Source organism: Pecten maximus, chromosome 14 (genome assembly GCF_902652985.1).
Source record: "Pecten maximus chromosome 14, xPecMax1.1, whole genome shotgun sequence".
Taxonomy (NCBI): domain Eukaryota; kingdom Metazoa; phylum Mollusca; class Bivalvia; order Pectinida; family Pectinidae; genus Pecten; species Pecten maximus.
In genome coordinates this window covers 28,202,183-28,213,667 of record NC_047028.1, presented here as the reverse complement: position 1 = coordinate 28,213,667, position 11,485 = coordinate 28,202,183, and the positions used below count along the sequence as shown (strand labels likewise).

Below are 11,485 nucleotides of genomic sequence, written 5' to 3'. Positions count from 1 at the left end.
AAGAAATAAGATGGAGTCGGTCCTAATTCCGTTAGTAAGAAGTAAGACAATGTCGGTCCTAATTCCGTTAGTAAGAAGTCAGATGGAGTCGGTCCTAAATCTGTTAGTAAGAAATAAGATGGAGTCGGTCCTAATTCCGTTAGTAAGAAGTAAGACGATGTCGGTCCTAAATCTGTTATCTCAAGTAAGGCCGAGTCTGTCCTAATTCCGTTTGTAAGACGGAGTCGGTCCTTAAGCTGTTTTCTCGAAGTAAGGTCGAGTATGTCCTAATTCCGTAAGTACAAAATACTAACGAGTTCGTCCTTATGCATTAAGTACTTGTGTACAAAACAAGGCCGACTCTTAGTTTCGTCAATACGATAAACAGTTGACTGAGTCTGTCACAATTCCGTTAGTACGAGTCTGTCTTATTTCCGTTCGTATGAAATAAGGCCGAGGCTGTACTAAATCCGTTAGTAAGAATGAATACAGCTTATGACCTGCTTGTTAAGAATCAACTTAAGTCGTTGAGTCTGTCCTTATCCGTTAGTTAAAAGTGTTGCCGATTCTGACCTAATTTAGTTAGACCAATTAATACCGTCCTAAAAGTAATTACCCATTTCTTACCATGACGGTATGGAGTAAATCGGAATCTATTAGCCCCTGTAAGTCTATTCTCCTCCGCATTCCAACGCCTATGAGAATTTACATATTGTTATATACATGTGTAAGACAACCAGCAGGTATGACCGCTCTAACCACGAGTACACGTACGTAATCCGTGTGTACGGGTGTACGGAATCCGGTGTACGGGTGTACGGAATCCGGTAGACCGACAAAAGGTTTAACCCAATGTTTAGCTTCCTGGTCGTCCTCCACGCATGTTACACATACATAACGATGTTGGCATGACTAGCGATAATGTCGGAGATATGGCATGAGCTCTACCAGCTCCGGCGGCTGTACTCCACCGACCAAACTTTGAATCCTTTATTTATTCACAGTTTGGCATGACTCACGTGCAAACGATCGTGCGTTCACGTCACTGAACTTTCGGAGTTTCATTTCCTCTAATGTGGACGTTCAGTTTACACTGAACTGTCGTTTCCTACACCGACCGGAGTGGAGTTAGATCCCGGAGGGTGAATAAGTGCTTCGAGAGCTATTCCCATCTACAGACAAAGGCGAAGCCAGGTGTAAGGTAGGACTAATTGATAGCCACGAAACTTTGCAGTAGTTATGCTAAAACTACGAATATGAATCCTACAAATGAATTTCCTGTAGATAAAAGTTCTTTACGTTTACCAAATATTTTATGAAAATATCTCATCATCTTTGGAAATCCTGAAAACTTCAATCAGAATACTTACTCGTTTTTATTTTCTGTATAATTGTGTAAGTATATATGTACATGTACGACAAATTATCTACCGCTCGATAAGCAGTATAATCTATACGTTTTTGTTTAAGCTAAAGTGCGTCTCTTATCTTTCCCGTTAAAAGGTTTTCAGCTGATCAGGTGATAAGAAATTTAACATGTATGTACTAGCTAGTTCGTTAAAATACTTTGTCTCAGCTAAATGTGTCCATTTCTAAATGCACATTTCGTTATTAAAACTCTCCAACCTGGTGAAATTTTCTATAATCACTTCCACAGGGATCCTGGAATTTGTTAACACAGCCAATACTCCTAAACTCTAACAAATAATCATGCCCCTGTGATCATACAGTGCACCTGTAACAATGTAGCACGTCGTAACGCCATATACACAGGAACCTGGCACGAATTACCAACCCACGATACATATTACATGCATATGCATGGACCGTAGCTTGGGAATTCATGCCAATCCCCTGTGGTCTTATCGTTGAGAGACGCATTTAACCACAGGGTCTCCATGTAAACTTTCTAACACGAAGGTCGTATTACATGAGATAAGTACGGACTGCGTAATTGTGGATTTGTGCCAAGTTCCTGTGCTTTGTTTTTTATTTTATTTTATTTTTTTAATTTATTTTTTTTACATTGCTAAAAACTATATCGCTTGTTAATGAACCTACGAAAACGTACAAATCGTATTTATTTTGCTTTTGATTTCACTGCCCCCCTCAATTTTACTACATACGTGCATTGTTGAATTATGTTAATGACTTTCATGCCATTTTGAAAGAGATTTTTCAATAACGAAAATATCATCAATTTTCTGTACATGTACATACAATACATAATGTACTCGGGCTGTGAACTTTGAGACTTGGCATTTATAGTTGATGTGAATGCAGACTGGGGATAAGTGTCACGCTCAAGGTCGCTAACACATTGGTCGTCAGACAGAGTGTAGTTTGTAGTGATGGACTTATGTTGATGCAGTGATTGAATGGTAATGTCATTATGAAATGATGAGGATGATGATGAGGATGGGGAGGATGATGATGATGATGATGATGATGAGGATGAGGATGAGGATGGGGAGGATGAGAGTGATGACGATGATGAGGATGAGGATGAGGATGCGGATATGGATGTGGATGTGTGAAAGCCTTGCATGAAAATGTGTCTGTGAAAGCCTAGTGAAAATGAATATATGAAAAAGAAAGTTCCGCAGATGGTTGTTCTTGTAAACCTACCCGGGGTAGGAATCTAATAGTCTCGGGCCACATCGGCTGTCAGGTTTCAAGAAGTAAGGGAAGTAACTCTAGATGCGTTAATCCAATACCCTACTGACTGAGCTCTAACAGTCTCATTGGTAATATTGCCACAACCGAAATTAGACTTTACTAGCAGAGTTTCCAGTACGTTTTCCAGAATTCATCTCCAAAGTGTTTTTATTCCACCGTGGCTAAAAAATACCTGTCTACGTTCATGACGTCGGTGAAACCTGCGTTCGCGTAACGATAACCAGTGTGGGCAGGCTTATCACGGAAACGTCAGTTGATCAGTCAGCGTCCGTGGCCCTATCACAAAGGCACCAGCTTAGCCAGCGTTCTCGGTCCTATTACCGAAACCCCAGCTTAGCCAACGTTCGCGGCCCAATTTAGAAACTCCTGCTTAGCCAGCGATCGCGGCCCCATTACGGAAACCCCAGCTTGGACAGCGTTCATGGTTCTATTACGGAAATCCTAGCTTAACAAAGTTCACATTAACGGTCCTATCACGGACACACCAGCTTAGCCAGCGCTCGTGTCCCTATCATGGAGGCCCAGCTTAGCCAGCGCTCGTGTCCCTGTCACGGAGAACCCAGCTTAGCCAGCGCTCGTGTCCCTGTCATGGAGATCCCAGGTTAGCCAGCATCCGTGGTCCTATCACGGAAACTTCAGCTTAGCCAGCGCTCGTGTCCCTATCATGGAGGCCCAGCTTAGCCAGCATTCGTTTCCCTATCATGGAAACCCCGGCTTAGCCAACATTCGAGGCCATATCAGTGACATCAGCACGTGGCTACTCATCTACCCTGCTACCCTATATCGTGGGATCAGACTCTCTAGACAACTCGACAGTGGCATCGCACAGCAGAAAAGAATATTTCACAACTGTACTAACACAGACAGACAGACAGACGAGCGGACGGACGGACGGACGGACATGCGTGAGAACGTGCAAACCCGGAATAAATATACATACAGATACACATCCTCACACGTACAAATGTATGTGTACATGTTTACGAGGAAAACACAGAGGAATATAGTTGTAAACTCCGACATGGATCTATTCTGTTACATGGGTCGGTTTGTTGTAGATGGTATAGATGTCACTACGCTAGAACATGGCTTTGTCGTGTTAACGAACGGAGCCCATTATATGTGTGATTGATGTAAGAGCTAATCAGTGGGTGGTTTGTTTACGTAGCAATATCGTACCTCTTGCATTGCTGTGTATACATACACGTACAGGCTATTTTCGTTATGTCAATTGGTGAACCACTGCCGTAGCAATTGCTAGCTATATGATACACTGCAACTTATCAACCGGCCTCCCTTACTATGTAGAACGCTGTGCGAGAATGCACGGGTCGTGTATATTATGATATCTACTTGATTTCTGCATTACGACATAATGACACAATGACAGCAGAAAGTGCGTTATTTCTCATAAATATCTCGTCAACGAGGACGTTCTTGAGAATCATATTAAACAGGACCACATGTAGCAATGTGAGCGGTGTTGTATCAGCTCCCTGTGATACTCATTGGGTACCTGTGATTGTAATAGAAAGGGGTAATGAAAAATACCCTGCCCGCGCCGGGTTTCAAATTAGCGACCTCTAGCTTTCCGAGCGGACATCCTGCTTCCAGGCTCAAGGGGAAATCTCGCTATTCTTAGTGAGTATGATGACCTTAGTACGGTGGCTAATTTGTGCTATTTCGTCCTTTCGTCTTTTCGCCCCGAAAATTAAGGTTTTTAAATTTCGTCTTTTTACCCCGAAAAGATGAAAATGAACAAAACTTGAATTTCGTCTTTTCGCCCCGAAAAGATGAAACATCATACGCGAAAAGACGAAATAAATGCACGCAAATTAGCGACTTTCATTCTCGTCTTTTCGACTGACGAAAGGACGAAATGGCCCAAATCAGCCACCGTACCTTAGGCTATACTCTCGATCTTTACACTACACCCTCAATCACAACATCTTCATCCCCCGAAGACAACCACAATCAGGCGATATAGCTCTAAGGAATGAAGCCTTTCAATCTCTTATACGTTTCACTTGGATTGGCACCGAATATATTCAACGTCCTATTAACAGCCAGGGTCATTTAAGGACGTGTCAGGTTTTGGAGGTGGAGGAATGCCGGAGTACCCGGAGAAAAACCAACGGCCTACGGTCAGTGCCAGGCAACTGCCCGACGTAGGTTTCGCATATAACATAAAGGAGTAACGAAGCCCGCGCCGGGTTTCGAACCAGGAACCTTTCGGTCTCTGAGCTGATATCCTACCACTAGAATAAAGGAGAAATCTCGCTAAGTGAAGACAGTTCAACGACATTGTACTCGCCACTTTTGTACCATCTCAATGTTCCTAAATCTAATAAAATAATAGCAGCATGTGTTATTAGATGCATTTATGCACTAACGAGTCTAAAGACTAGTGCATTGTCAAAACTTGTGATAGTTTTTGCCCGGCGAATTAGGTTGAGTGGGATATATTGTGCATGTCCTTTCAATGAGGGAGCCAGTCGAACAGAAATAGCGAACGTCTAGCGGGGAGAAATGGTACCTGTTTACGGCCAATGAGTCTTACAGTGGTTTTTATGATAATACCTCCTTATGTCAACTGACAAAACCGGTTATATCCAATTTTGTTACAGGGATTTTAGTTTATATTGCCTGTTACCTGAATTTACATTATTACTACTATTACTATAAACTGTATAGTTACGCTGTAAAAAACTGACATTCCAAATCGCTAAACATGCTTGTACATTAAATGTTTGTAAATTTCATTTTTTTATTATCATTATAGTTTTATTTGTTATATAGTCGGTTGTAAAAGCCTGGACGGCTTGTGTTGCCATATTTTATATATGTACCGACTTTAAATCCAGTTTTACTTGACTTTTGTTCTGGTAACGTACGATCTAACAATGTACAAATGTACTGACAATGTTCCTCATCCTTACAAATATACGAAACACTTTGGATTCTTCCATGTGTGCGTTTTGTTTATGATGAATTCACACGTGTTGACTGTAAATATAATCTTCAGACTGTTTTAAATAATTATGCATATTTCTTAACATGTGGAAATATTTATATCTGCATTACCATGTGGTTTGAAGCCTAAAAAATGCTACGCCTCTCACTCACCAGCTTGTTTACACAAAATGAAAGGAGTAGATGATAACGCCAACACTTTCAGGTTAATGGTCGTCGTTGTTCGTGACCCGTTCCAGCTCCAACAAACTTGGTAGCTGGGATATTTGTTTAATGAAATATCTAAATATAGTACATAGTTCGCGATACGTGTTTGTCTTCTCTCATCGGTCTTGCTATTAACGAGATGGCACGTGCATTTCACGAGCAGTATATATGTAGCTGGCACGTGCTGTAAACTCGCTATAATTGCATAGTTTATATGTGATATCATTTTTGTCGTCGCTGATATAAATTTTGATTTTTTTTGTATCTGAAGTTTGACATATGATGTAGTGAATATCTGTTTTAAAAAACAAAGCACGTCACTAAAGATCATGTTTTCTAAAAGATATCTTTAATTTGTTCACTTACACAAAAAGGTTTCATTTCGATCATTGAAAACTGCTTTTAACGATTTAAGGGGCTTTCAAAAATCTATTATGAAGGAGTTCCAATCCGAAGTTTTTGATTTGTTAGACGTCGCAAGTAAAGCTAAGACATTTCTAAACCTAACTTACGAGATTTACGAAGTTTCCACAAAGGATGAAAAGGGCCAATATATATATATGTGTGTGTGTCTGCAAGTCGTGATTACAACTCCGATGTACATGTAGTTATACTTACTGCTCGCCGGGTGATGGGTTGGACCCTCCTATGCCTGAGGAAAGTTATCAGAGATAAACACCAATACACGCCTCGATAACACACACTAAAAACGTGTGACTCAAGATTAAAGAATTCGGGGAGAACTTCCCAAACAAAAATCTCCTGAATAATAATAGGTAGTCTGTCCATATCAACAGTGGATTGCGGGGCCTGAAATATCTTTTTCGGGGTTTTCCAAAAACACGCGTTGAAATGTCTTGTGTGTTAAAGAGACACACGTAGTATCGAAATACAGATTAATCTTCATTTTATCTTGCAATGAATTGTTGTTTTTTATGATACGGTTAAGATAAAGCAATGCTGGATCAACCATTGACAAACGTGTATGGATAGCAAAATCTACAGATGATCGTAATATTTTTACCAGCACCTCAGCATCAAATAAGAAATTGTAATTTCATGGTATATATGGATTGGAATGTTGGAACTGGAGGAAAGATGATGAGTTGGTAATAAAACGCGTTATATAATATATAGATTTGGTAATAAGCGGTGTTATATAATATATAGATTTGGTAATAAGCTGTGTTATATAATATATAGATTTGGTAATAAGCGGTGTTATATAATATGTAGATTTGGTAATAAGCGGTGTTATATAATATATAGATTTGGTAATAAGTGGTGTTATATAATATAAAGATTTGGTAATAAGCGGTGTTATATAATATATAGATTTGGTAATAAGCTGTGTTATATAATATATAGATTTGGTAATAAGCGGTGTTATATAATATATAGATTTGGTAATAAGTTGTGTTATATAACATATAGATTTGGTAATAAGCTGTGTTATATAATATATAGATTTAGTAATAAGTGGTGTTATATAATATATAGATTTGGTAATAAGCGGTGTTATATAATATATAGATTTGGTAATAAGCGGTGTTATATGATATATAGATTTGGTAATAAGCGGTGTTATATGATATATATATTTGGTAATAAGCAGTGTTATATAATATATAGATTTGGTAATAAGCGGTGTTATATGATATATATATTTGGTAATAAGTTGTGTTATATAATATATAGATTTGGTAATAAGCGGTGTTATATGATATATAGATTTGGTAATAAGCGGTGTTATATGATATGTAGATTTGGTAATAAGCTGTGTTATATAATATATAGATTTGGTAATAAGTGGTGTTATATAATATATAGATTTGGTAATAAGCGGTGTTATATGATATATAGATTTGGTAATAAGCGGTGTTATATAATATATAGATTTGGTAATAAGCGGTGTTATATAATATATAGATTTGGTAATAAGCGGTGTTATATAATATATAGATTTGGTAATAAGCGGTGGTATATGATATATAGATTTGGTAATAAGCGGTGTTATATAATATATAGATTTGGTAATAAGCGGTGTTATATGATATATAGATTTGGTAATAAGTGGTGTTATATAATATAAAGATTTGGTAATAAGCGGTGTTATATAATATATAGATTTGGTAATAAGCTGGTGTTATATAATATAAAGATTTGGTAATAAGCGGTGTTATATGATATATAGATTTGGTAATAAGGGTGTTATATAATATAGATTTGGTAATAAGCGGTGTTATATAATATATAGATTTGGTAATAAGCGGTGTTATATAATATATAGATTTGGTAATAAGCGGTGTTATATAATATATAGATTTGGTAATAAGCGGTGTTATATGATATATAGATTTGGTAATAAGCGGTGTTATATGATATATAGATTTGGTAATAAGCGGTGTTATATAACATATAGATTTGGTAATAAGTGGTGTTATATAATATATAGATTTGGTAATAAGCGGTGTTATATAATATATAGATTTGGTAATAAGCGGTGTTATATGATATATAGATTTGGTAATAAGCGGTGTTATATAATATATAGATTTGGTAATAAGCGGTGTTATATAATATATGGATTTGGTAATAAGCGGTGTTATATAATATATAGATTTGGTAATAAGCGGTGTTATATTATATGTAGATTTGGTAATAAGTGGTGTTATATAATATATATATTTGGTAATAAGTGGTGTTATATAACATATAGATTTGGTAATAAGCGGTGTTATAAAATATATAGATTTGGTAATAAGTTGTGTTATATAATATATATATTTGGTAATAAGCGGTATTATAAAATATATAGATTTTTTCGCTGTTTGTTCCGTTGGAATGAAGAGGAAAGAGCTGGATCAGTTTAACATTGAAATTTAATGTAAGATAACTTTCTGACTTGTATGGCGGGCTATGACGGAAAATCAAAACTAAACCCGATGTGTCCCTTACGAAGTCCAGGACTGCTTACAAAGCATGCATATCAAAGTTAAATAAAACACAGGTAAAGTATGAGATATTTATGCGACAGATGTCGCTATTTGTAACGTCTAAGAAACCTATTTTGCGAAATGTTTATTTAATTACAAAATGTACTAAATTAACATGATCACAAATAAATTTAAATTAAAAACAGTCGGAGTCAGTTTTTGCACTTTACTTTTTTATCACAATTCCCTTGTGATAATTCCTTCCAGTTTCAAAAATAGACGTATGTTGGGTGCTGTTCGCTGTTTTATGGGAAGTAAGAGTTCATTACGTAATCGAAATGCACGTGCAGTGTTCAAATGGCCACTGTGATGTCTTCAGCGTGCGTTATTACTACAATTCATTTTATTGACTTTAAGCTTTACAGCTCATCAGTATATATAACATATATATTACAATTAATACATTGACGGTCACTTCAATATAGCAGTGAAGTATCAATATAGAGAATGGACAAATCTGTGAACAAATTTAGATGTTATATTATGTTTTCCCTTAATATTGCGTTACATCAAATATATATTAACATAACATTTTTAAAGCTTTAAAGCTTGTACAAATTAATTGGAATATGAATACTGATGGTTTTTTCCAGAAGTCCTTTTCAATACATCTTGATCTTAAAGTTTAAAAATTTGGACAAATTAAGAGAAAGTGATATTCATCTTCTAAGTTACCAGAGTTGTAAACTCTACACAGGCGTTCATTTCTTCATTACTTGCACGTGGTCTTGACTGTTTTGCGTCGTGGATGTGACGCTTCTGCTTGGAAGCACTCCTGATGACGGTGGCTTGATGGGACGCGATGTATTGTAACTGGAATTGCAACTACATTATACTTTTTTCTAGTCGTGTAATTTCAGCTTTCAGTTAATATATTTCAGAAGAGAAATTGTCATTTTGATTTCTGATGGCGTTATAGTCTTCTGTGATTTGATATAAATCGTATTCCATGATGTTGATCTTGAGGTCTTTGAATTTTAATTTCTGTTGCATACATTGTTTCACTTCGGCAATTTCACTCTGAATTTTCGCGTTACAGTTTGTCACATCGGATTGCAGTTTTCTGATTTGGGTCCTGGCCGACTTAATGCTAATTTTGTTATTGTCGAAGCTAATTACATTCACAATTTCTTCATTGTGCGGGGAGGGTGTGCGGTGGGGCTGAGGGTGGGGTTGTACTGATATTTTCTACATTTTTTTTTCATCTTACCTAAAACATATAGACAATTTATTTTTAAGAGAATTTCTCTTTCCCTTCTACGTTATTTGTCTTTTTTAAATATATCATTTCAACTAAGTTTTTTGATAATCCCTGAACACAGCAGGGACGTAAAACCAGTCAACAAACCAAGTTCGAGGGACAGACAGGGGAAAGAGACAGGAGGGGAGAGAGATAAAATGACGAGAGAGAAAGGAGGGGAGAGATAGTGAGGGGAGGGACAGGAGAGAGAGACAGGAGGGCAGAGATAGAGTGAGGGGAGGGACAGGAGGGGAGAGAGATAAAATGACGAGAGAGAGAGAGAGAGAGAGAGAGAGAGAGAGAGAGAGAGAGAGAGAGAGAGAGAGAGAGAGAGAGAGAGAGAGAGAGAGAGAGAGAGAGGTGGCAAAGATAGAGTGAGGGGAGAGACAGGAGAGAGAGATAGGAGGGCAAAGATAGAATGAGAGATACAGGAGGGAGAGACAGGAGGAGAAGGGGAGAGACAGGAGGGAGAGACAGGAGGGAAGAGGAGAGACAGAGGGCAAAGATAGAATGAGGGGAGAGACAGGAGAAAAGGGTAGAATGAGGGGAGAGACAGGAGGGAGAGAGAGAGACAGGAGGGCAGAGATAGAACGAGGGGAGAGACAGGAGGGCAAAGATGGAATGAGGGGAGAGACAGGAGGGAGAGACAGGAGAGAGAGAGATAGAAGGGCATAGATAGAGTGAGGGGAGAGACAGGAGAGAGAGATAGGAGGGCAAAGATGGAATGAGGAGAGATACAGGAGGGAGAGACAAGAGAGAGAGAGATAGAAGGGCAGAGATAGAGTGAGGGGAGAGACAGGAGAGAGAGATAGGAGGGCAAAGATGGAATGAGGAGAGATACAGGAGGGAGAGACAAGAGAGAGAGAGAGACAGGAGGGCAGAGATAGAATGAGGAGAGAGACAGAAGGGCAGAGATAGAATGAGGGGAGAGACAAGAGGGCAGAGATGGAATGACGGGAGAGACAGAAGGGCAGAGATAGAATGAGGAGAGAGACAGAAGGGCAGAGATAGAATGAAGGGAGAGACAAGAGGGCAGAGATGGAATGAGGGGAGATACAGGAGGGCAGAGATAGAATGAGGAGAGAGACACAGAGAAAGCTTTATTGTACAAGACTTGCACATGACAGTGTACCCAGACAAACAAAAACACGGGGCCAGTTAGGATAGACATTAGAGTATTGTATAAACAGAAGACACTATACAATCACTGTGAGTTTGTAACAAGAAATATGGTACATGTACATGTAGGTATGTATACTGTGAATAAACTATGTCTGTTATCAACTATTATGCAAGAGTTCACGCCTTGTTGTGTTAAAGTAGCTAAACAATTTCTTTTTTTATTTAAGATCGTCCACATCCTATAGATTTACACACCCCTCCTCCTCCCCACCCCACCCCACCTCCGGCT

General features: G+C 38.2%; 1 protein-coding gene across 1 annotated transcript in view; it reads left to right on the top strand.

Annotated features, from left to right (window-relative positions):
* Nucleotides 1-831: 831 nt before the first annotated feature.
* Nucleotides 832-11,485, top strand: part of LOC117341637 (calpain-5-like) — a 32,878-nt gene continuing 22,224 nt past the window's right edge. Inside the window, exon 1 of the mRNA XM_033903496.1 lies at nucleotides 832-1,180. The gene's annotated coding sequence lies outside the window, so the exon portion shown is untranslated. The remainder of the gene's footprint in view (nucleotides 1,181-11,485) is intronic.